This window comes from Pogona vitticeps, chromosome 1 (assembly GCF_051106095.1).
Source record: "Pogona vitticeps strain Pit_001003342236 chromosome 1, PviZW2.1, whole genome shotgun sequence".
Classification (NCBI taxonomy): Eukaryota; Metazoa; Chordata; class Lepidosauria; order Squamata; family Agamidae; genus Pogona; species Pogona vitticeps.
This window is the reverse complement of record NC_135783.1, coordinates 144,983,149-145,008,697: the sequence shown is the minus strand read 5'-3', so window position 1 is coordinate 145,008,697 and position 25,549 is coordinate 144,983,149. Positions and strand designations below refer to the sequence as shown.

At 39.4% G+C, this 25,549-nt stretch overlaps 1 protein-coding gene and 1 long non-coding RNA gene across 4 annotated transcripts in view; one reads left to right on the top strand and one right to left on the bottom strand.

Moving 5' to 3' along the window:
• The window catches only part of KLHL29 (kelch like family member 29), a 496,878-nt gene that overhangs the window by 225,732 nt on the left and 245,597 nt on the right, over positions 1-25,549 (bottom strand). The window lies entirely within an intron of this gene.
• Positions 457-17,375, top strand: LOC140707677 (uncharacterized). The gene is made up of 2 exons (XR_013543242.1): positions 457-14,104; positions 15,442-17,375. It is a non-coding gene; the product is annotated as an uncharacterized LOC140707677 (long non-coding RNA).

Genomic DNA, 25,549 nt, shown 5'->3' with positions numbered 1-25,549 from the left:
GCAAGGGCCTCTTCTTAGGCGAAAGACAGACACTGAAGTCAATTTGAAAGAAACTTCTTCGACTCATACTGAATAATTAATTCTTGCTGCAACACTGCAGTTAGAACAATGGCATTACTTCTTCCAACCCTGCACGGGAGAGCTAAAGCACGAAAGAACAGGAGCTGTTGGTTTCCCATCCACATTTCCCATACTAACACATTCAATAAACGGGTTGATCCTAACCTGTGAATAGAAGGAGTAGGCTAGCCCTGCCCCCTCTCTCCTCGTTCATCCATGAGGAGAACGACATTTGAAGAGGAGCCCAGTTTCTACCCTTGTGTGTCTTGTGTCTATGTGTGATCAGGAGCTCTGGTTCTTCCACATGGAAATGGTCAACAGAGGTAGAGAATACTCTCCCAGTCGAATTTAGCTCTCTGTATGAGAGGATTAGGACAGAAGGGGCAGAACTAGTTTGCTCCCACTGCTCATGAAATATGGTTGACCTTTTTACTCAACGTTTCAGTGGGGGCTACAGTTTTCTTCTGAACTTCTGAGATAGGAAGAAAAGGCAGGCTTCATTGGTACAGTATGCTGCTCAGCAGCAGAATACAGTAATCTGCCTTTGTTGCTGTGGGGTTGCCTTTCTTGGGATTTAAGGACATTTTGATCAGATCAGCCTTTTTCTTGCATTTTTTGTTTTGCACATGCAGGCATCACTTGTTTTTGGATGGGTGTAAGCTAATAATGGGGAAGGGATAAGAATGGGAACTGCTGGACATTTCAAAATTGATGATATTCACCTTCATTTCTCATTCTCTCCCTTCTCTCCCTTCTCTATCTATCTATCTATCTATCTATCTATCTATCTATCTATCTATCTATCTATCTATCTATCTATCTATCTATCTATCTATCTATCTATCTATCTATCTATCTATCTATCTATCTATCTATCTATCTATCTATCCTATCCTATCCTATCCTATCCTATCCTATCCTATCCTAAAACTCAGTTGCTGCCAATAAAGGGGACACATGCCTATTAGCCCAATGAAACACAGACCTGGATATCATACAGAAATATGTCTTGTGTCATATTAATTTCCATGGCTTTAGCCCTAAGCATGAAGTGCGTGTCCCTCATTTCATGGATTCCGCAACATCAAAATACTGCACAGGCAGAGTGCAAAAGTGAGCATTTCTTAATTTAAGAAACTTTGAAAAACAGCTCCCCTCCAACATTATCCTTTATTTTTAAGCAGTGTTGCCCTCACAAGGCTACTTAATGAAAAGTGTCAGATACCCAGGGCCTATTACTGTGGCCTAGTTATGGTTCCCTGAACAAGTGTCTGCTCTATTTAATATTTGTATTATCTAGGCATGCAATACCTTTCTAGCCCTTCCAGCAAAGAAGTCAAGCTTACCGCTGGAAGGAGACAGGGGTTATCAAATTTTAAACCTCTGGAATTTGGAAATTACTTTCAGTATACTTTCATTTCCTTAGCAGATGCTCTTCCTATCTTTCGTTGGCAGCTTACCAGGTGTGGGGAGGAGGAGCAAATGCTTGAACTGTTTTCAGACAAAACAGGTCAAATGAATAAAATGCAGAGGTCAAAACATCTCCAGTGAGCTAAAGACCAAATAGAACAATTTCTCTCCTTTAATTTCTGTTACTAAACTAAGCATACAAGGATTTGATTCACTTCTGACTCTAAAATACCCTATCCATGTTTTGAAGTGTATGTTTGTGGGGGGGGGGAGTGAAATTAATATGATAGAATGCGATTCAGACAGTAAATTTACACCACTTGAAAAAAAAGCAGGTGATATTTACTAGTCACCAGCTTTCCCATAATGACTGATACCCTGCCACAAAACAGACAAGTGTGTGTGTGTGTGTGTAGATGCTTTACCATACCCAGCAAGATATAGAAGGATGCTTGCTAAGCAACTACTGCAGGCTAATCAGTAGCTGCTCAAGAACCCAGCCCACTGCAGTAGTCTTCTTGAGCTGATGGACTTCCATTTTAGAGCATAAAGATGGTACGCCTCACAGGAGAGCCAAATGTCTAACAATACTAAGCAACGATGTGTTAAATTGAGAAGTTTCAAGCTCAAACGCTAGAGGTTTCGCTATGATTTAAATGATCTGTGCTTACCTTTCTCTGTCACTTCACTGTTAATTTATTGCTTCTGGAACTACTAAAAAAAGTGTTCTTATTTTAAAAATTTCAATCGCATCAGCTCTTGTCATTTTAAATATAAATAAAATACTCAGACTCTGTTTCATTTCTTAAATATAAGTACAGATGTTGGGCAATTAAGTCGACTGAACCAAGAAGACACAACCAAGGATAACTCAAAAGAAAATCCCACATATACTTCTAATGCCTGACAGGAAAAATATGTAACAAATTAAATAACTCACAATAGCTGCAACTTTATGGCACCCCCAAATGTGTTGGGGGGGGGTCACTTCATCTTGTCTAACGCTTATCCTCTGTGTCAAGGTTTGGAATTTTTTATGTGTGAACTTTTGGAGAAATGGGGTGGAGTATAGAAAAGGTAGCTCTGAAAATGGAACTCTGTTTAAAATTACGCCATAAAAACAGTTTGCTATCATAAAGAATAAAAACATGTCATTTTCTGCAGACAACAAGGTCACAGAAAAAAAATAAAATAAACTTTGGTTAGTTGAATGTTATAGTACACCCTACTGGTAATTACAAAAATTTACCAATGAGTTAGTACTTTAGACTGAGCACTGTTAATTAAAAGGCTTAGAGGCACAGACTCTTGGGGGTTGTAAGGTCTGTAGAATTGATAGTGAAAGCAAAATTAAAACCATAACTATGGAGGCTAGCCAAAGATACATCAGGGAAGGCATCCTACTTGGCCCCAGAGATTGAGGGAGGGCCAAAAAAGACAGGGCAGGCCATAGCCTTTTGCTTACCCTGTTTCATCCACCAAAGACTAGATGGGGGGGGGGGGGATAGTATATCAGAGAGATAATAGATGAAAAATGCAACTTTTTTTCCAGTTCTAAGACCCTCAGCAGTAACATAAAAAAAACACCACAAAGACTTAAAAACTGTCCAAGGCAGCTAACCTTAAACTACTGTTCAAAAAACACCTTTGAATTATTATGTACCAGAAAGAAGGCAAAATACTGTGACACTGAAATACTGACAGGTTTGTTTCTAACTGGGTTTTTGTGCATATAAAAATGCACTTCTTGAGGGTATCTAAAGAAACAGACACTAAAAACATCCTACATTCGCAGAAATCTATTGCTCTGTAGATAAACTCAGTCCTCCAACATAAGGTGAGCAATGCAAATGTAATGACATAAAAGTAAGAGATTTTAAAATATGTTCTATGATTAATGTCCTATTTAGCTTGGGTATTCACAGCTTTCAGCTGATCAAAATACACCAAGCTCATTAGTTCTATTTTTGCAAAATTTGCAGTTTTCAAGCCATAGACCCTACATAATTTTGGTCCTGCCAGCAAACAAACAACTGAGCAGCAGAAGATAAATTAATCCCTGCTGCACACTCAGTGAAAGTTGCAACAAAATGTTATGCGGAGGAAAGAAGGCTTCTTAAAATTCTAAAGGCAAAGTTTAATAGTGGCTAGTTCAAGGGTGACCAACCAATGTTAAAGGCTACAAGCCGAAGACTTAAAGCAGCTTAGGAGGAATGCTGCAGGCAGTTTTTGGGAAAACACACTTCGGAGGATAACCTATGTGTTAGATGGGTGCAGAGGTGTAGTGGAGCCCGAGGTCTGAAAAGCCCTGGGAGCTCTCTGATTAGCAGGGATCATGGCACTGTCTTAAATCCACGCACAACTTAGTGTGCAATAGAAAATGTCTACAGAGACTTTTTAACTTAATGGGAAGTTGCATCTAAAACTTAAATCATGTACGTAACTGCACAACAGGATTTCAGCCATGACCTACTACCCCAACCAGGCTTTCCTGTTGCGTTGAGTTTAGCCGCAGTCTTCACAGACTCTACGTATTTGCAATTTGGCTGTGCAAGTGAGGATAGGGCTGACACTCTCTGAGCTTAATTGTGTGAAGGATAAAATAGAAAGAACAGGATGCACATGTAATGGATATATGTGTGTATCCCCTCTTCCCTCTCTCTCTCTCACACACACACATCTACCACCTCCAAACTCCCTAGCACTATTGCACTAGGTCATGGCCAGTTAGGATATGTGCAAATATGCAACAAGTGTTACATGACAGAACACTAGGTAGAGATAATAAAAATGAAATGAAATGAAATTCCTTGTATTAGTACATGTCTCAGAGGATGATGTGGAGCTTTCTGGCCAGCACTACCGCCAGGCCTATCCTAGGGACCAAGGTCTGCACAGCAGGGCAAAGAGAGAAGAAATGTTTTCTAGCAGTCTTACAGTTCTTGCACCCAAGCTTATAAACCAAGGCCTTAGCAATATGATCAGACATGAAATAAAACAGCCAATGCCAAGTCAAGCTACTAAATTACATGACTGCATAGGCAAAGTATAAACCTATTAGAAATTTAACTCGACAAGGTAAAGTCTCCTGTGACAGAAGGAAAAGGGAGACATGGACACGTCAGGAGCTACTTGCACAAATAAAGATGGCCGATTCCAATGGTTAGTGTGAAATCTCAACCACTTTGAAGAGAAGGAAATAGCTGCATTAATTTTTGAAAAGCCCCTTTCCCCTCAACCTGGCAAAACCCCTTCCCTTTCTTGGGTCAGTCCTACACTGTAAGCCTGGCCTACTTCACAGGGTTGTTGTGAGGATAAAATGGCGAGGACAAGAGCCACATACACTATCTTGTGCTCATTGAAGGAAAGATGGGATACAAATATTCTAAACAAAAAATTAAATATAAAATAGCTTTTTTAAAACAAAACATATATCAATGAATATTTGCCCTCATCTTTGGTAGAACCTAAATCATTCTTGTTTACATAGATCTAAATTTTAGTGATAAAGGATCAACATGTATTTGAGACAAAGTATGGTAAAGTAATTAAGCAAATTGTCTGAACTTAAAATGTTAAGCTATTGTGTTTTAAAATATTTACTTCCTATAGCTTTCAAGTTTTCTAAAATCCCATGGACTTCTAGTTTTTCAAAAATTTTCTAAATTTTAGATTTTATGAATATGTATGTATTCCTTCCCCCCCCCACACACACACACATAAATAGGGTGGAGGATTTACCTCAGTCTCCCAGGTTTGAATGTCTATACTTGAAGGCAGATGCCTGGGAAAGATTAGAGGTTCTCTTGGTGCACTACCCACCCCACTGCTCGACAGCCTTCCTAGCCTTGATGGTGAGATTGGAATCCCCATGGCTTTTGATGCTGGGGGGTTTCAATATCACGTTGAGGCTATCCTGACAGAAGCAGCGCAGGTGTTCATTTCACATTAAGGCACTAACTTTCTGTATAAGAGAGCATTGCATCTGCTCAAGAGTCAACCAGCACAGCTCTTCTAAGTGGTCAAGAGTGGGGCAAGTTTCCCCCGCTCCCTGCTCTTCTTCTGGCAGCAGGTGAAGGCCTTTAAAAAAAAAAAAAAAAATTTCAAGCCAGCCGTTGACAATTAAGGGCTCCCAGTTTCCCTACAGATGGAATGGTTATAGTTTTAAGTTAAATGAGGAATGTATTCTCAGAGGCTGTCAAGGCCGGGATCTGATGGTTGTTGTAGGTTTTTCAGGCTGTTTGGCCGTGTTCAGAGACTGGCGAAACGTTAAGAAGAAAAACCTCCAGAACACGGCCAAAGGGCCCGAGAAACCTACAACAACCATAAATGAGTATTATTGTTTTAATTAATTTTTACTGTGTTTTAGCCATATAGACGTGGTGGTGCTGCAGGTTAAACCTCAGAAGCCTCTGTGCTGTAAGATCTGTAGATCTGCAGCTGTAAGTTCGAATCCACGCGACGGAGTGAGCGCCCGTCGCTTGTCCCAGCTCCCGCCAACCTAGCAGTTCAAAAGCATGCAAATGCAAGTAGATCAATAGGGACCACCTCGGTGGGAAGGTAACAGCGTTCCGTGTCTAAGTCGCACTGGCCATGTGACCACGGAAGATTGTCTTCGGACAAAACGCTGGCTCTATGGCCTGGAAATGGGGATGAGCACCACCCCCTAGAGTCGAACACGACTGGACAAAAATTGTCAAGGGGAACCTTTACCTTTACCTTAGCCATATAACAGAATTTTATTTTACTTTATTGTTTGCGATTATCTGCCGCCATAGGGCAGGGCAGCCCAGTAGAGATCCAGCTGAGGAGAAAGGGGGGGGTCTTCCACTGCTGTCTCGTTACTCGTGAGTAAACAGGGTAAGGTCATCACCTACACATGAGTAAACCAGTGATCCAATGACTTGTGTGAACAGAAGGATGACTCAAGGGAGTGATAAAATAAATCTCACTGAAGGAAGGAACCTTTTGAGCTAGAACCAGACCACTCCAATTTTCCCTGTCTGGACTAGCCCATATATGATCTGCACTTTACATTAAAGATTCCCGGTGCATGTTTTTTTCCAAAGATTGCATAAACTAGTTTGGCAATATTCCATCTCCTCCCATTTTCATAGTGACCCTATGGATAGTGATCTCCAGAACGTCCTGGGCCCATCAGCCCTGCTCAGCCCAGCCCTGCAGATTAAAACCTGTGGATTCCCTTAGGGAGTTCATTCATCTCATATTTAGTTTCTTTCTTTTCCTGACACCCCCAACTTGTCCCAGCATTATTGTTGTTTCCTATGAATCTTGCCTTCTCATGATATGCCCAAAGTATGGCAGAGTCAGTTTCAACATTTTTGGCTCCAGAAAAAGTTCAGAGTTGATTACATCTAGGACCCACTTGTTTGTCTTCTTGGTAATTCATGGATTCTGCAAAGCCCTCCATCAGCACCAAATTTCAAATTAATTAATTTTCTTCCTGTCAGCTTTTTTGACTGTCCAGCTGTTACACCTGTACATAGTTACTGGGAATACAAAATATATGGATGATGTTGATCTTGGTCTGCAGTGACACATCCTTACACTTGAGGATCTTTTACAGTTCCTTCATTGCTGACCTTCTGAGTCTTGGTCTTCTAATTTCTTGACAGCAGTCTCTATTTGGATCAACAACTAAACCAAGGTTTAAAAAATTCTTCCACTATGTCAGTTCCTTTATTGTCAACCTTAAAGTCGTGTAGTTCTTCACTAGTCACATAGCTAGTTACTTTTTCTATTCATTGTTCAATTCAATTGCTGCCGTTTTTGTTGCCTTGACAACAGTCTCCTTTCTGCACCTTCTCTTTCCTGCCTGATGTTAATCTAACATATTCAAGCATTTTTGTTTTTAAAATACATTTACTGAATTGATTGCTATATACTTCTTTTTTTTAAAAAAGCAGCTACATTCTGAATGCATTTTCTGTTCCCTGCCTTACACCACTGGTAACGGGTTGTTTCTTTCTAGGGAGATTTAATTAATATCTAGGGGCCACTCAGATCTCAGTATAAAATAGGTGCTACGGAAAAGAGGGATGGAGATAATGTAGCCCTCCAGCTACTGTGAACTCCAAATATCATCAGACTTAGTCAGCATGGTCAACAATTAAGGAAAAAAGGACTGGAAGTCCAACATGTACAGTCATATGAAAAAGAAAGTACATCTTATTTGATTTTTTTTTATTTTTATTTTGTTTTTGGCCGTTAGCAAGTCTGAAAATTAGGTAAATAAAACCTCAGATGAGCAACAACACATGACATATTACACCTTATCATGATTTGTTTTACAAAAATGAAGCTAAAATGAAGAAGCCATGTGTGAAAAACCAAGTAGATCTTATGATTCAATATCTTGTAGAACCACCTTTAGCAGCAAAAAGTTGAACTAATTGTTTTCTGTATGACATTATCAGTCTCTCACATCATTGTGGAGGAATTCTGGCCCACTCTTCTTTACAGCATTGCTTCAGTTCATTGAGGTTTACATGTATTTGTTTATACACAGCTCTCTTAAGGTCCTGCCACAACATTTCAGTTCAGTTGAGGTCTGGACTTTGACTGGGTCATTGCAACACCCTGATTATTTTCTTTTTCAGCCATTCTGTTGCAGATTTGCGGTATGTTTGTGATCATTGGCCTGTTGCATGATCCAATTTCGGCCAAGCTTTAGCTGTCAGAAAAATGGCCTCACATTTGACTCTAGTTAGTATACAGAGGAGCTCATATTCAACTCAATGATTGTAAGGTACCCAGATCCTGTGGCTGCAAAACACGCCCAAATCATCACCCCTCCACCACTGTGCTTCACACTTGGTATGAGATGTTTGTGCTGATGTGTTTGGTTTTCGCCAAACGCTGCACTGTGCATTATGGCCAAACATCTCTACTTTGGTCTTGTCTGCCCAATGGATATTGCCCTCAAAGTCTGCTGGCTGGTCCAGATGCAACTTGGCAAACCTAAGCCGTGCAGCCATGAACCTGTGAAGCCTGAGTATGAACACGTATACTGTAGCTTCACAAAGTTCAGAAAGGCTTCTGATTTTGTTGTCCATCTGAAACTTGAATATTTCTGTGTGTATCTGTTTACATGTGTGTGCATGCTCAAACGCATGCACGTGTGCACACACACGCACACACCTCAAGTAGCTTGTAATCCACAACACATGGCTTGTGGGCTTTCTTTGGCTTGATGGGTCAATGACACTGCTAAAAGGAATGATTGTGAATACAAGATTCATCTGTACCTACAAACAGCACTCAAGATTTCCTTTGGTCATCAACTTGCAAACAAAAACTTTAAATCTGTTTAAGTATGTCTGCAAGTTCTAATATACATTTCTGCTGATCGTACAGTATTTATTATTCTGCTAATCTCTTTAGAAATGCAGAAGGAAAACAGGAAGAATTGGAAATCAAAACAAATCATTTATCAACCACTAAAAAACCCTGGAGTGCCTGCAAAAGGGGGAAAGTAGCATTTGATGACTAAGTGCTAATGCAGATACTACTTTGAATTTTTTGGTACTTGAATGGAAACACTTCATAATGTTAGGCTATTTCAGAAGTCATTCAAACACCTGCTTAAGAAGGTAATACTCATATTCTCGTATTTTGTTTGCATATGCAAAAATGAAGCATTTCAGATTAAACCTTGGTGTTAGTAAAACTGGTTTGAAAATGTGTAAGGCAGCACTGAGAAACTCATAAAAGGTACCTTTCAGGGAAGATACAGATAAAGCCAGTAGAGGTGAAAAATGGCTAGCAACACAATTCAGCAAGTCTGCCATTAAAAACAAAAGTCTTCCTAGACTTAAACTCCCTAGACTTTCGAGGTTACTGCCATCAGATTTTTGTTGAAATCTTATAACAACATGTTCACGTTTCACACAGATTTCAAAGTGGCTTTAAAATAATATCAGCTCAAGAGTAAAATAAAACAGAAGTGTTATTTGATATTTTAAAATGGAGTTCACATGTTTAGGATCTTTCCATTCTGTTTATTCCTCTGAAGATAACTGAGGAACAATGATATTTCTCTTGTAATGATGCCTGTGAGGTAAAAAAAAAAAAAGGGAAGCAGGGCATCTTATACTTAAACAGAAATATTCTGCGCTATTCTTTTAAAGACCCTTCACACTACTCCTATCAGACATGACCCTCCCCTTCCATCCAAATCTGACAAATAACCTTATATAACTTTTTGAAAGCGGCACAGAAACCAATGGCCAGCCAGAAATCTTTCTGACCTTCTGATTCACATGTCTGAAGATGTCTATGAGGATCAGTTACTTTTTTTTTTTTTTTACCCTAATGGAAAGGAGTGTGCGGAAGGAAAGCTACTTCCCTTTCATTCCTTTCTTTAAACCCACACATAAAAAGAGTGATCACTGTCCCTTTGATGTAACAATTCCAGAGGTAGCAAACCTAGATTCTGCTGCATTAAAGCCATCGGTGTCAATGCTGTTTCTAGTCGCACTGTTAAGCACAGCCTCTTTCTACAAAGCATGGCACTTCAAGTCACACTGTGTTTGGCTGTTGGAAATGCTTGGTTTTCTTCCCTTTCTCCTAGGCTAGTTCCTAGGCAAATGGTTCCTTGGGTCCCCAGATGTTCCTGGACTACAACTCCCAGAAATCCTGGCCAACCCACCTACTGGTGAAGGCTTCTGAGAGTTTTAATCCAAGGCTATCTGGGGGCCCAAGGTTGGAAGCCACTGCTTTAGGCCACCAGATGGAGGCTGCTTGGAATGGTTCTACATGGCAGCCACAATGACTAGGTGATGAACTCCTTGTTCAATTCTCTTTCATGGCATTGCAAATTTCTTTTGGAAAGTTTGTGGTAGCTCAGAGGCAGAGTTGAGAAAAATGTCTTTTGTGAAAACAGCAAATCCCAGCATCTGCCGTCAGCAGCATGGCCATGTCATTATATCCTCCAGGCTGTTCTCTCCAATGCCACTGACATTCAAGGTTAAAGTTAGTCATTTTAAACCATAATCCCTATTTAAATAGGCAGAACTGAGCTGAAATGTGTTGTTTTTCATCTCAAAATAGCCAACCAATGGCAGTAAAGGTAAAGCCTCATTTCCTCCAATAGCTTAGGGCAAAAGAGTAACCATTATGATAGTCAGTTAATCAGCTACATGATGGATGGGAAAAAAAATCTTAGGCAGCTCTGAATCTAGCGCTAATAAGTGTGTTCTGACTACATACAGGGGTGTTCCTTATTTTAAAACAAATTACAGCAAAACAGCCCAGCAATGAGGATTGTGCAATCCCTCTAGAAGGTAAGACCCGATTCTTCAGTCACTTCTTTTTGAGTCAGTTATGCCATAATTCTTCTAACATAAAATCAAACACAATGCAGCTTAAAATTCTACTGACTGCATTTTCTCATCAGAAAAACACACACTGATGTAATGGGCTGACCTCACCTTTAGGCAGACCGGGGTGTCATGACAAGGGAAGCCAATTATTTGTTTCCTTTGCTATTAATGTATTGTTACCGTCTGGGATGGAAAGAGTGAGTTCTGGGATATTCTGCCCCCAGTACCAGAACAGGATACAAGCTCTGGACACTAAGCATTTTGACTAAGATGAGGGGAGCAATTGGCTGCTTTGCCTCAGACAGTGAACTGTCTTGGGTCTGCCCTGGATTTAATGCTGAATACAACCCAATGTTCGTAAATGAGTAAGCATTGATTGTTTTAAAAAGGAAGCCCCACTTGATAAAATGCAGACATAATTTCTGGCTTCAACAGCACAAGTACAGATTACAGATGGCACAACCAGAAGTCAGAAAAACCTATCAAATTGATACCATGTTTTTCTAAATGCTTATTAAAGCCCTAACCCGGGGGGGGGGAGAGACAGCATGAACTAAACTGATGTCTTAAAACACACACACACACACACACACACAGAGAGAGAGAGAGAGAGAGAGAGAGAGAGAGAGAGAGAGAGCGCACCACAGCAAGTCCAGTATAAGCTGTCCAGGCTGTTCAAATAAACAAAGCAGCCAAGGAGAAATAATTTAGTTTCAGTAAAAGGATCCAAAATATGTGACCAAATGGTGGTCCAAGAGGCCTCATCCCAGAATATAAAGGCATAACAGCCTTTGGCAATGCACAGTAAATAAAAAGCAATGAGACAATGGGCTGAATTTCTCTCAGGTACCTTTCCAATTATTTAGAGAGGGCAATTTGGCCATATGTATTATGAGAACATTTTTAGTTCCATAAAACTGTTACCTTGCTGGGATTAATTCAGACAGATGTTTCAGCAATTATGAATCACTTAACTAATTATCCCAAATACCTTTCTGGCCATCACTGACTGGTATGATAAACACCTCAAGCCAAATTACACTGAGAAAGGCTCACTGAAATTGTAAAAATTCTTAGCTTTGGGAAAAGACATGCTACTATTTAGGATCTGACAATTACTTTAATCAGCATTATAATGATTCTGCCAGAGTATATATAAATTTTTGTTGCTGACATTACATTATTAGATAATTAAGGTAATTTAAGTAATTACTTGCTAAAAAGACTAATTTTGCTCATCATCATAAAAGGTCTCAGAGCACAGTAATAGAAAGGAATTAAGACTCCAATATGGCAATTCGGGGAGAATTAAAATCTCTGAATGGAAGCTGAAGGAGGCTATTAAGGACAGTAGAAAGCTATTGATGGTTACACTGGAATAAATTCCCTGTCCCATCATACATGTTATGTATGATTTCTTATTATGGACAAATATTTATTTTTGCAATATAGTTTTTTTTAAAGGCTTCAGTTATACAGTCATATACAGTAAGCTAAAAATAATAAAATCTTTTCAAGACAACGTAATATTCTTTGAAGAAAATGAATACTTAGCAGGGACATTTTGTATACTTGTGTATATATATATATATATATATATATATATATATATATATATATATATATATATGTGTGTGTGTGTGTGTGTGTGTGTGTGTGTGTGTGTGTTTACATATTTATAGGTACCTTTGCGTATAATGTGTGTGTATTTCTGAATCTAAGGCAGCCAAATGCTGTTGGTTGACTGTCTTAATAAATCTAACCAGCAAACATGAAGTGACAGCCCTCCTAAAGTTAACTATTCATAAAAGCAGCATTAATTACCATGTTTCCCTCATAATAAAGGATCATAATTGAATATTATCATTGGGATAAATCATTTTATCACATTGTATTCTAACGGGCTCAGAGGGTGACTTGGATGCAGCCACTGCTTTCAAGGGGAGGAACTTCTCTTTGAGGGGGCCTCCTTCAGGGAATGCCCCCACGAGCAAAAGAGAGAGGAAGTGACTTCTGCAGATTCCTCCCTCCTTGCAGCCTCCAAATATCTGCTCTGAATGGGCAGGCGACTCTCCCAAGCAGTTCTTTTGGAAGGGGCAAATTGATGCAAGCGGAGGGAGGAAACAGCAAAAGCCGCCTGCTCCCCTTCTCCTGGTGAAATCCCTTCACTCCATACGATGGCCTCTCTTCTCGAAACACACAGAGTCTGGCTCCAGCCCATTGTGTTCAAGCCGTCTGGCAAGATGAGACTTGGAAGAAAGGTTGAATTAAATGCAGTGAGGTTACAAACAAAACATGGTAACTGGTTTTAAACATTTACTAAAATGCAATGAAGTCAATACAATTCAACTAGCCGCCTCCTCCTCCACCATTCTATATTTCACATCAACTACCCCAGACTTAATTATGTCCAATTGTTACAGAAAGAAATTTCCACTGATCCCTGAGTGCCACGTCACCATCACTTTTCATCATAGCAGAGTGCATAGAATAAACTCTCTCTATATTGCAATTGCTTGTACAGTATATGGGATTTCCCTGTCAATCCAAAACTTCCTGCTCAAAAATGCCTCAGCTTCTGAGGAAGCTGTCAGAGAGCTATCATATCCAAATAAATGAGCAGCCATTGTTTCTCCCAGACTGGGGAAACGTATGCAGTGAGATTTCTCCAGAACATAAACAGCAAACAGGGCCTGACTTATATTCTGAGAAGACAGCAAAGGGACCACCATGCAGAAGAATGTGGGTGGAGGGGGTCACAGAACCCGAAAATAAAAGCATATCTAAAAATACCTGAAATGGAGAGAGCTACACAGCATGTGGGTCACCAAGCAATTTAGCCCAACACTGACCTCACAGTTTTTTTAAACTTCCTCTCTGCGGCAACTACTCCTAGCAGCTTCACGTAGATGTTAAATAGCATGGGAGACAAAACGCACAGGCTAACAGCCAGGATCTCTGTCAAAGAGGAGTCCCCCAGCACCAATTTCTGAGTTCTCCCCTCCAAGAAAGATCGGAGCCACGGTGAAAGAGTGCCTCCACAACCCATCCCAGAGAGACAGTCCAGGATGATACCATGATCAATGATATCAAAAGTTAACAAGAGATCCAGCGAGCCATCAGGAAACACTTTCCTCATCCAGTTCCTGACATAGTTCATGCACCAAAGCAGCCAAAGCTGTCTCTGTCCCATAGCCAGGCCTGAAGACAGAGTGAAATGGAGCTGAGAAACCGCCCCACGTTCCAATACATTGCTCTTCTGCAGGTGCAATTTGCAGACAGGATTCCAGGTATTATGTTTAACTTAGTATTCTTGTCAAAGAGAAAGTGACAAAAATATCTAATCTATCCACACAATCTTCACTTTGTACATCAGCTAGAATCCCAATGATGTTTGCGGAAGGTCTGCTTGATTTGCCATTGCTAATTGCAACTAACTGACATGGTGCTGGGTCACATCTCAGTTGCACAGTCAGGCAGATGACCAAGATGGGACTAGAAAGTGATCTGACATGTTTAACTTGCCATGTTGTTGGTGAAGAATGTCTATTATTCCAACAGAATGCTGTTTGTTGTTTTAGGTGTATTTAGAGGCCACTTTGAAGTCTTAAACTGTGGCTTATTTATCTTCTGCATAAATCTGGCATAGCACAATACCAAACTATATTTAAAAGTAATGATGTGCAGATTTGTGTTTTTTGGACGACATCTCCTAGAATTCCCTAGGCAAGGTGTCTGAGAAATTCTGGGAGACACAGTCCAAAAATTTAGATATGTACACCTTTATATAAAAGTGAAGGGAGCCTGTGTATAAAAGAAATGCTGTTTGGCTGAAACAACATGGAGTAGAAATTATACAATCCAGTTACCCATTATAGCCAACATAATTGTTGTTGTTAGACAGTTTACAACATATCAATGCAAAGAACACTTTGCCATCTCCACACTGGAGAGTTGGGTACTCACTTTACTGACCTCAGAAGGATAGAAAGCTGAGTCAAGCTTGAGTCAGCTACCTGAATCCATCTGTTGTGAGCAGAGGCTTGACTGCAGTTTAACTACTGTGCCATGTGGCTCTCTCACATACCTGATAGCTAGCATTATGTTCACACTGGTTCATAATACAGTGGTGCCCCGCATAGCGACGATAATCTGTTCTGAAAAAATCATCGCTATCCGGATTCGTCGCTATGTGGGGGGGGGGAACCCATAGGAACACATTAAAACACGTTTAATGTGTTCCTATGGGGGAAAAACTCACCGCTATGCGGAAATCCTCTATCCAGATGCCATTTTCGCTGCCCGGTAAGCAAGGAAAGGGCGCGAAAATACTGCGGGTGGCCATTTTTTCTGGCAGCCATTTTGAAACCAGCAATCAGCTGTTTTTAAAACTTCGCTATGCGGAAATCAGTAAGCGAAACGCTTACAGATAATCGCAAAGCGATGCTTTGCCGTATAAAACATCGCAATGCAATTGCTTTTGCAATCGCAAAAAACGGGGCACTCATTAAGCAAGGCACCAATGTAAATTACAGAAAAATGTGATAGATTTTTGCTTTGTCTTTCCGCTTCTTACTTTTCTGGACCATCAAATATTAACAACAAGCTTTTCTTCAAACTTCCACAGAAATCAAATAGCACATGGATTTGAGCTCCTCTTGAACAACTCTCAAAATATTAAGACATTTGCCAAAAGAAATGACTTCTTCTCCATCATTCCAGACATTCTTCAGAGGAGTGCTTCAAAGTACACCCAAGAGGCCAGAGATATAAATACTTCTCTGGCATCAATATATAATGTATACAACAAATGAACTGACTGTTCCCATTTAGAATGCTGTGACCTTGATTGGCTGAAGATTGTAAATTGTAAGAATAAATCCACTCTACATTTTTCAAATACAAACATAAAATAAAGCTGGAGATGGACTGGATTAACATTTTCCTTTCTCTAAAACTGAACCTATGAGCTATCTGAATCTATGAATTAGTATTGTATCTGTAACATGGAGTGAACTTTCATTAGGAATGAGGATTTAGGAAACATAGTGTCTTTTTATTTGACACACTGGTTTTCATTTCTGTACAACACACCAAAGGAACAAAAATGGAAAATCTAATCCACATACTCATCCATTTACCCTCCCATACTCTCACCTGTCATACTCTGCAAAGGGAAGTATTAATGTGTTGTGCAAACTCTCAATCATCATAAGCAAGCTAAATACAGCTGCATAGCACTAGGACTTGAAAGCAGCCAGGGTCAGGCAGAAGTCTTGGCTGACAATCTGCAGAAACTGCCATGGTTATGAATGAATGGCACAGATTTATAAAGGTTCTGACTCTGCAGAGAAAAGCTGCATTTCCCAACAAAATGCATTCATCCCATTTACTTGGTTGCTTACCACCCCAGTAACTCTAGCTGAAATGTCACAAAGCCTAGAAGTACTAGGACCTTTTTTAGTAAGTAGACAAAATTCAATTATACTCTGAATTCAATACCATCTTCTGCTTCTCAGTCTCTATTAGCTTTATGTGAAACTAAGCAGTTTCCCTGTCTATTATTTATTTAAGAAACAACTGCTTGTGTAAAAAGAATAACACACGTTAAATGGAGCTAGAGTAGCATATTGGTTACAGTGCTAGACTTGAACTCAGGAGACACAGACTAAAATTCCTGTGTAGCTACGAAACATAGCGTGTGATATTTGCCAATAATAGCTTCTCACCCCAAACTACCTTATAGGGTTGCTGTGAGTATAAAATAGAGAAGAAAAGAACCATGAACACCTCCTTGATCTCACTAGACAGAAAGCGGATGTAGATGGATGGACTCCTTAAATAATAGCAAACCCCAGTGAACATAGTGGGATATCCTTCCAAATAATCAATCATACATAGGTATACCCTGTCAGTAATGCTAAACTGTAGTACAAAATAAGGTATTCTTTATTTGAAACAGAACACACAATGGAGCATGGCTAACCCCAAGAGTCTACTGTTTCCAAGTAACATCTTTTTCTCAAACTGATATTCAACTTAGTGGAGGAAAGTGGCTTTGATTTTTTACAGTGATAAATTTCCCCCTGGCTTTTAGCCTGGAGCTTCCAGGAGCTGTCCAAGGTGCTGAACCCTACACCCAAAATAGGCTCAGATCTTTAGATCGCTCCTTTTAAGTTTGGATGAAAATCCAGAGCAGATACACAGCCCCCATGGAATGACAAGCCGCTGAGCTCTACTATAATTTAAGTTTGACATGACAGGGGCCATTTTAGTTTATTGCTAGAAGGTATACTTTCTCTTTCTATAAAATAAGACAGTTAACACACCACATAAGCAATAATATGCTCATAAATTACAGTGAGATCACAAATGACAAAACAAAGTCAACAACCATTAGTCAAAAACTAATAAAATGAAACTAATAATAATAACCATTGCTCAAAAGTGGTAGCAGCAGCAGCCACACCATTCCTAACACTTTAGATGTAAAAGTCTCCTGTAATTATTACTGGAGAAGAAAACATTTTGGTTATTAAATCTATGTCTACTTTAAAAAAATACTAAAGAAAGAATTCTAAAAAATTGTGGGCAGACCTTGTCCTGAATGCTATAAACTTTAAGCCAGGGAACTGAGCCATTGCTTAGGAGTTAAATGTTGGTTCATGAACTGATTTTATTGGGATTCCGGGGCTTTATTAACAAGCTTTATTAAGTGCAAAACAGCAAGCAGGGCCAACTGTGGATGAGTTAAGATTTTATTGGAATGTACGGTGCTTAGTTTTTATTTATTCTGCTGTCTTTAAGCAAATTAGCTAGCTGGAAGGCCAAGAGGGAATTAGATAAATGGACTCCTGTCTTGAAACGTTATGTAGAAGTCAGCCCCATTGATTTCAAGGAACATCTCATCTAAATGTGATTAGAGAGACAGCTTTACAGGTCTTATTATACACAATTAAGTGTGGTGACAGCAATCCTTTGATTCTTTTTTTGTTGCTGTTGTTCACATTTTTTTAAAAAAAAACACTACTTCAAGGATCTGCAGAGTTGAAAAGCAAGTTTAAATGAATTTGGGGGCGGTAGACTTTTCCCCCAAGATACCCTTTATATGAACACAGGGAACCCTACTTTCGGATGGCAAGAGAGTTGGCACTGGAGAATTCTTCAGTAGTTTCCAATCCTCAGTGGCTTGTAGACAAAGGAGTGTGATGGAAACACCGGGTGCACGTAAGAGAGGTTTCAGGCAAACACCTGCGAATAGCAACTCATGCCTCTCCAGCCAATGAGTCCCCAGGTGCTTACATGACAAAGTACAACAGTTTGGCCCAAGAAGTAATTGCTGCATTTCATCAGTTTTGAGAAGTTCACTCTGAACTTTCATCAGCGCCTCCACAGCAGGACAAATGAGACTTAGCTAGTACAAACTGTCCCTGAAAAAAAAGCTGCTCTATTCTTTAAATGGTCGTGAGGCAATTGGAAAAGATCTCTCTAATAAACTAGTGGTTTACCTTGCACAAGGGAATCAGAAAGCGTTCTATGAGAGAAAGAGAGGAAGAAGGTTTTTTTAAATGGAAGCTTTTTATAAGACTCTTCTATATAGTTCTATGACTGTTTTTCCACCATATATTTCTCATAGAAAAATAAGAGCATTCAATGCTTCAGGTGCTCTTATTTTAACATCTCTCCCAAATCCCTGTAAATTCTATATTAAAGGTTATTTATCATTTAGCTGATTTATTTAAATTAACAATATGAGGTCTATGTCAGCAATGGAAAGTGTAGGCCGGTTAACAATCTATTGGTAGAAATATAGTCTGTACAACAGAAGGTTCCAGATCCCTTGGGGTTCTTTCCAATCCAAAGCTCAGAAGCAACAAACGAAAGAAATGAAATTACAGCTTTTAAAACTCCAATTGTGACTATAACTATTTTTTTCCTTGGACCTGTGACTATAACTAATTACTTTTAAAAGTAAATGTCCAAGTTCTGTGCCAAATGACTGTTGGTACATTCAGCAAAAGAAACCATGGAAATAACAGAAGAGAATGATGATCATTGGTGGGAGCACTTTGGTGGAAACCCATCTCTCCCAACCCTGAAAAAAAAAAGCCCCTAGGATGGAATGGTCAACTTGTGGTTCAAGACCCAAATATGGGTCCAAAGACATTCTTGGCCACCTCCTGCTAGCAGCCAGGGAAAGATTTGTATCTGGATTACTGTAAAATATAACAGAATTATTGTCAGCATGCATGCTTTTCTGTATATTCATCTGCAGTGTATCCTGGCCCTTGACACAGGATCTCACGAGTGCATTGGGACCTTAAGAAATATGCTCATCCCTGCCATGGGGGCACTGCATTAAATTGCAAATGTGTTTCTTATGTTACACTACAAGTTTCACAGTTCTACTAGCACAACATATCTAAAAGTAGTTCTTGTTGTTTCTCTCCTGCGGACGGCTGAATGTCTTCGGAGCTATAGAGACTCTGGATGCAGCAACTCTAAACAAAGGATACTGGCCTGCATAGAAACCAATTACCAATTAAGTTCCTGTACTTCTTTTCCCATTTATTTAACTACTTAAAAGTAATGAAGAGAAAAAAATACACTTCATGGTTAGCTGGAAAGAGAGGGAGAAAAGAAAGAGAGGTGAAATCTAAGTCTAGCTAATAAAAGAGGTGTAAGCTTAGAAATACCACAGACAGAAGTACTACTGGGCTGAAATTCAGCAGAAACTCACACTTAAGAATTTCCACATAATCTTCCATTCCTAGGAGCATGCTCCTGGAGAAGGGGTAGGTGAAGCAGTGACATTGAATGTACCAGTCACCCTTTCTCTGATACCCAGCTTCAACAACTCTCTCTCTCTCTCTGTCCTGAAAAAGTACAAATAAAAGGTTTTCCATCCTTTGTCTGCAAATTAAGCCTCTTGTATCTGTTAAATCTGTCTCCTATTTATCATGCTGCCCTTTCGTCCATCCCCCCACCCAAAAGATCTGGACCACACACCAGAAAGACCACTGTTAATGACTGTTAACAACCAATGACAATGAGTGTAGATGTAGAAGGACTGAAGAGGTGGGATTTTCACTGAAACACCCCCCCCCCCAATCCTTTGTCCATCTAACGAGCCTATTCAGACCAGGGGGAAATTAACCAAGCTGAAGAATATACCGTATCATTTCCAACAGAAGATTTAAAAACATAGACATATAGCACAATGTGCATTTAAACAGTAAACATAAAATGTAAGAATCTCTAATTGCCGAACAATAAACAAAAATAATCTAAATGTAAAAAAGAAAAAAAAAGCCTAAGGCTCAACATAGAAGCAACCTTGTATATTGGAATAACTCTTTTGATGAAATTCTGTTCATGACATCCCATTTTTTATTCATTTTCTGTTCCTTTACTGTGGGATTTTTACTTTCCACCAATTATAAAATAAATTTGAGCTTAAATAAAAAGAGGATTCTTCTTGTCCCTTTAGCCTCTTAGCTAATCTATCCATTTTTGTACTTTCTAATATTTTTTTTAATGATCATATCATCATTTGGTGGATTTTCATCTTTCCAAACCTGTGCCCATGATAACCGAGCTGCTGTCAAAATATGTAGTATTAAATAACAGCTTTGTATATCTACAGTATTTGGTAGTAAATCCTAACAAAAATATTTCCAGTTTAAATTCTACTTCCTGTTTTGACGTCTGCTTAATCCACATGTGGTTTTTAGCCCAATAATTTTTTGCTTTATCACAAGTCCACCATGCATGGTAATAACTTCCTTCACAATTTTTACATTTCCAACACTTGTTTGACATATTTGGGAACATTTCTGCAAGTCTAGCTGGTGATAAATGAAATTTATAAAACATTTTATATAAAATTTCGTTGTAGGAAGTTGCTAATGTTAATTTATATTTTTTTTCGTCCAACGCTCTTGCCATGTTTCTAATTCCAGATTACAGCCAAACTTTTTAGACCATTTTAATATTGTATCTTTAATATATCAGGGGTTTTCTACCAACTCTACTCAGACTGAAGAAGCTACTTGGATGCGTAGGGAAACATTTCAACCTAGTAAGAAAGAGGTCCCCAGCTGCCATGACTCAGCTTCCAGGTAACCTCACCTGGATGACTGAGAATCTTCACAGATATTTTGTCTGTTTGTGGTTTTTGTTCTATTGTTTGCATGTTTTAATTTTAATCTTATGTTTTGTTATCTTTTTTACCACGTTATAAACCTCCCACAATAGTGCACTGCACTAATGAGGTGATATACAAATTTAGGAAGGAAGGAAGGAAGGAACACAGATGAGGCAGAGGCTTCAGCTGGGAGAGGAAAGAAAAAGATAGTATGCCTTTTATACAGTGAAAGCACGGGACATAATCTCTCTCAGAATTTTAGGGACAAATTGTGTGGAAGCACCAACACTGTGCAGGAGGGAAACAGGAAAAGGAGATCTGAAACAAATACCAACTGTTTAGTTCCAACCAAGGGCAGATGGAGGGAAAGTATATATTTGTCATATAAATCAAAACATCCCCCCAACCACACCCACAAAACAAAAACCGCAAACTTGAGAGCTGTATTAGCTAAGACAGCTGAGGAGCTGAGGACAGAAAGAATTTTGGATTTAGGCATATGAAAAGAGTGGTCCAGTGGGCCAGATAGGCGGGGTATAAATTAAATAAATAAATAAATAAATAAATAAATAAATAAATAAATAAATAAATAAATTCCAAAAGCTCCAGCTGTTTCACTGCAACTGAAATATGAAGCTGTTCTGGCAAAGAGTTGTCAAAAATCAAGACAGCACACTTGATGGCAGCAAACATATTTGTGATGCGTCCACCACCCATTCTTGGTACGACATCTGCATGTAAGGCTATTTACTTAAGTAGTCAATGAAATATAAATCCTCTAGTGGCAAAATGTGGAAACAGGGAATGTGAAAGAAAGAAAGAAAGAACAAAACAAACAAACAAACAACACATTGACTTCGAACTTCTCTAAGGTTATTTCATACATGATGGAGACCATACATCTTGGACAAATACACATACGTATCAGTGTTTCCAGTGCTACAAATGTACATAATTGAGAGCAGCAGCTGCATAATTCTTCTACTTGATTTTATTTTGTTCTTTTCACTCCCCTCCTCTTTTTTCCATTGCAAAAGTTCCAACTCTGAACTCTGAACTAAAAAGTGGGATTAAAGCCACAGCTTCTTCAAGTTAGCCAAGATGTTTATTGTGTTATGACAAAACTTGGTACATCACCTGTTGATGCGTCACATTACCTAACTTGTTTGTCAAAGCACCAAGCCATAAGTCATGCCGAAATAGCAACATATTGTTAAGGTTATGGGTCTCACCACTGGACTGCATTTTTTTAAAGTGTAGAGGCATTTGGGGGAGGGGGGAACATAGAGAAAGAAAAGCTGGGATTCAAGTTTCTTCGAGCAGTCCAGAAAAACGTAATAAAGTTAGGCAAAGAGGCAGTCTCACCAATCGAACTGTGCACGGGGGGGGGGGGGAGAATGCAAGAGGCACAGTGTGAATAAAAGAGAGGGAGACAGGAAAAGAAGAGTGATGAACAGGCCGATGTATATCACACAGGTCAGATATGGTGGAAACAGCTAAGAAATGTTTGGTCAATCAATACTTCAGTGATGAACCATGCCTATTTCAAAGATTAAAGCACTTTCAACTTCCTTGTGTCAGATCTCTGGAAAACAGTAAAAGGGCCCTCAGGAACCTTACGTTCACAGCAAAATAAAGGCTGAAAAACTGAAAACAAGACAGAACAAATTTATACTCAATGAAGCAAAATTACATACCACTTTAATAGGGCATAAACCAACATGTATGCTTTATTATCTTTTCTTCATGCTAGCTAAAATTAGCTAGTCATTAGGGCTCTTCTGCCTGGTCTACACAGACAGCAGATCATGAGATAAAATTGTTTCCATGCTGAACCAGTTTACACTGCTGATCAATGGTGTCTGAATGCTCATGTCTGGATGCTCTTCTACTAGAAGAAAATTGGTAATTTCCAGCCACTAGCATTTTAGGATATAGGGAGGCCAACTTTTATCTCCACCTAGTGCTACATCTTTAAAAACTGAGTGGGCCCTGGTGGAAAAAAGCATTACCCTGCCTCTAAAATACTATTTCATATATAATATTTTACCCTACAATGTTTAATTTGCATACTCTAGGCCTTCAAGGGTATGAACCTTTTCTCTCATATCTTCAACATTAGTGCTGCATTTTTTTAAAAAACAGTTTCAGTTTCAGATGGCCATGACATTAAAATTTGTCAAGAAAGGCTGAAAGGAAAACAAATGTAAAGAAATACCCTGGAGAATCAGGTCAAAGCCCTTCCTTTGCCTTTTAGTGTGTGAAAGACTTGAAAGAAGCTTTGTTAGAAATTTAGACACTCTACATTGATAATTGTTTTCTCCTGTCGTTGTTGGTACATCGATTTTAATCCAAGAGCTGTGATGCATCAAAGAGAGGCTTGTATGAATTCGTTTAAGGAAAGTTTGGCTTTTGTTTTGTTTTGTTTTGTTTTTCAAAACTGCTGAAACTGCCTGGAGGAACACTTTCCAGAGAGAGCGAGAGCGAGAGAGCCAACCATGACTGAGTTCAAGTTAGCAGGACTTGGAATATCAGAAGAGAAACAAGCGACAAGCAAACACCTTTCCTCTCCTACATTCAGTACAAAAACTGGATAAAGAACTACAAGTAGAATAATCTAATTTACCCGAATGCAAATAGAAATGGGTATTCTTTCTTTATCCATGGATTTTTGTTCCTGTAAGAGAAAGGAAGCTCCATAGAATGGTGATGTCCCACCCATCTGGGACTGAAGACAAGCACAAAGAATTTTGCCCTACAGGAGCCAACCATCACCCAAGGAATATCAGCTAAGCCTTTCAATGAAATTGTGCACTGAGATGGCAGAGCTGGGTGATATCTTCCATGTTGAGTGGGAAGTTTTGGAATTCAATGTTCAGACACAGACAGCTGGTGACATAACATCCAATGCACCATCCCAATCTTATCTCCCACCCCTGCAGCTTGGTAACAACTTGTACAGCAAGCAAGCAAGCAAGCAAGCAAGCAAGCAAGCAAGCAACCAACCAACCAACCAATTACTTTCATGCTATTTCAAAACATTAATACATTCTTTCTTCATGGTAATACCTGCTTTTGGGAAGGAGCAGCAATAAGAAGAAAGATAAAACAGTATCATTTAAGCAAGTGCACAGCTATAGGTGCCTCATTCTCATATGTTCTCACTTTGTGTACAGGTATCTTGAGAACACCAGGGAACAGGGAGCTGACATTTTTCCTAATGCTTTCTTAACAATGCAACAAAGGAAGCCGTGGGAATAGTTCCAATCAAGGCTGCAGATGAGGGTGGCATTTCACATGCAGCACCCATCAGCTTTAAACAGCTGTTTGAGGATTATGGGAACTATAGTGCTAAAGTTCTGGACTTTATCATGTTGTCAACCTCTACGGCAAATCAATGTGCCCAAATTTTTGCGGTGGCCAGGAGTGCATTTGCACAATTAAAACTACTACATCATTTGTGCTGGTTCCTGGACTGATCTGCCCACAGTGACACATGCTATAATCCGATCCTGGCTAGATTAATGTAACACGTAGGGCTTAGTCTCAAAAGTGTCTGGAAACTTCAACGGTTCCAAAATACGTTAACCTATAAAGCCCTAACAGCTTGGGTCCAAGCTATCTCAAGGACTGTGTCTCCCTTTATGAGCCTCCTCAAGTGTTAAGATAATCAGGGCCTTCTTCCCAGACCCACCACATTCACAGGTGTGTTTGGTGGGGGCACAGGAAAGAGTCTTCTCTGTTTCTGCTCCCAGAGTCTGGAATGCCCTCCCATGGAAGGCTAGATTGGACCCATCTTTGCTGTCCTTCTGCAAGCAGGCAAAGACCTTTCTCTTCAGGCAGGCTTTCCCTGAGTAAATGGCTGCCAAGTGGTTTTTTTTTTTAATGGATTGTTGTACCTTACTACAGTATACTGAATACATTTTGGTGTTGCTTATGTTTTTTGTATTGTATTCATTAGCGGTTTTAGCATTGTATGCTCATTGTTATTAACTTAAATACTGTCTTTTAATTGTTGTAAACCACCTTGGGCCCTTTTCAAGGGGAAAGGTGGGTACAAACAAACAAACAAACAAACACCTCCTATGTTGGCAGGATGTTCATTTCCTTACAACTGCTACTTTAGATATGTTTCTATTACCCAAGAAGGATTACTGTGAGGAGTGCCTTCCTCTTGCCCCACAGATATGGTGAACAACTTAAGTTTTGAAATACTGTTCATTATGCCTTTCATAGAAATTGACCCTGAAATACTGTTTTGGAGACCTCTCACATGTCTGAGTAGCCAAATAACCCCTGGGGTGGTAGAAATTTCATGGAAATAGAAGCCATTTCATTACAGAAAGATAAGGGTGCTGCTGGAAAAAAACATCAAGAGATTCTGTTTGAGGTAGTGGCTTCAGGAAGCCTGCTGACGCAAAACTCTTGCCTCACACCTGAAGTCTTATTTTAATTTTTCTAACCGTTTTCCTTGAGATACAGTTTCCATTATCACAAGTCTTTTCTGCTCAATGCTTTATAAGCCATGTTTTATTTATCACAAAAAGATCCTTCATGTTCCTGAGTGAGTTCTAAATGTTACAGTGCA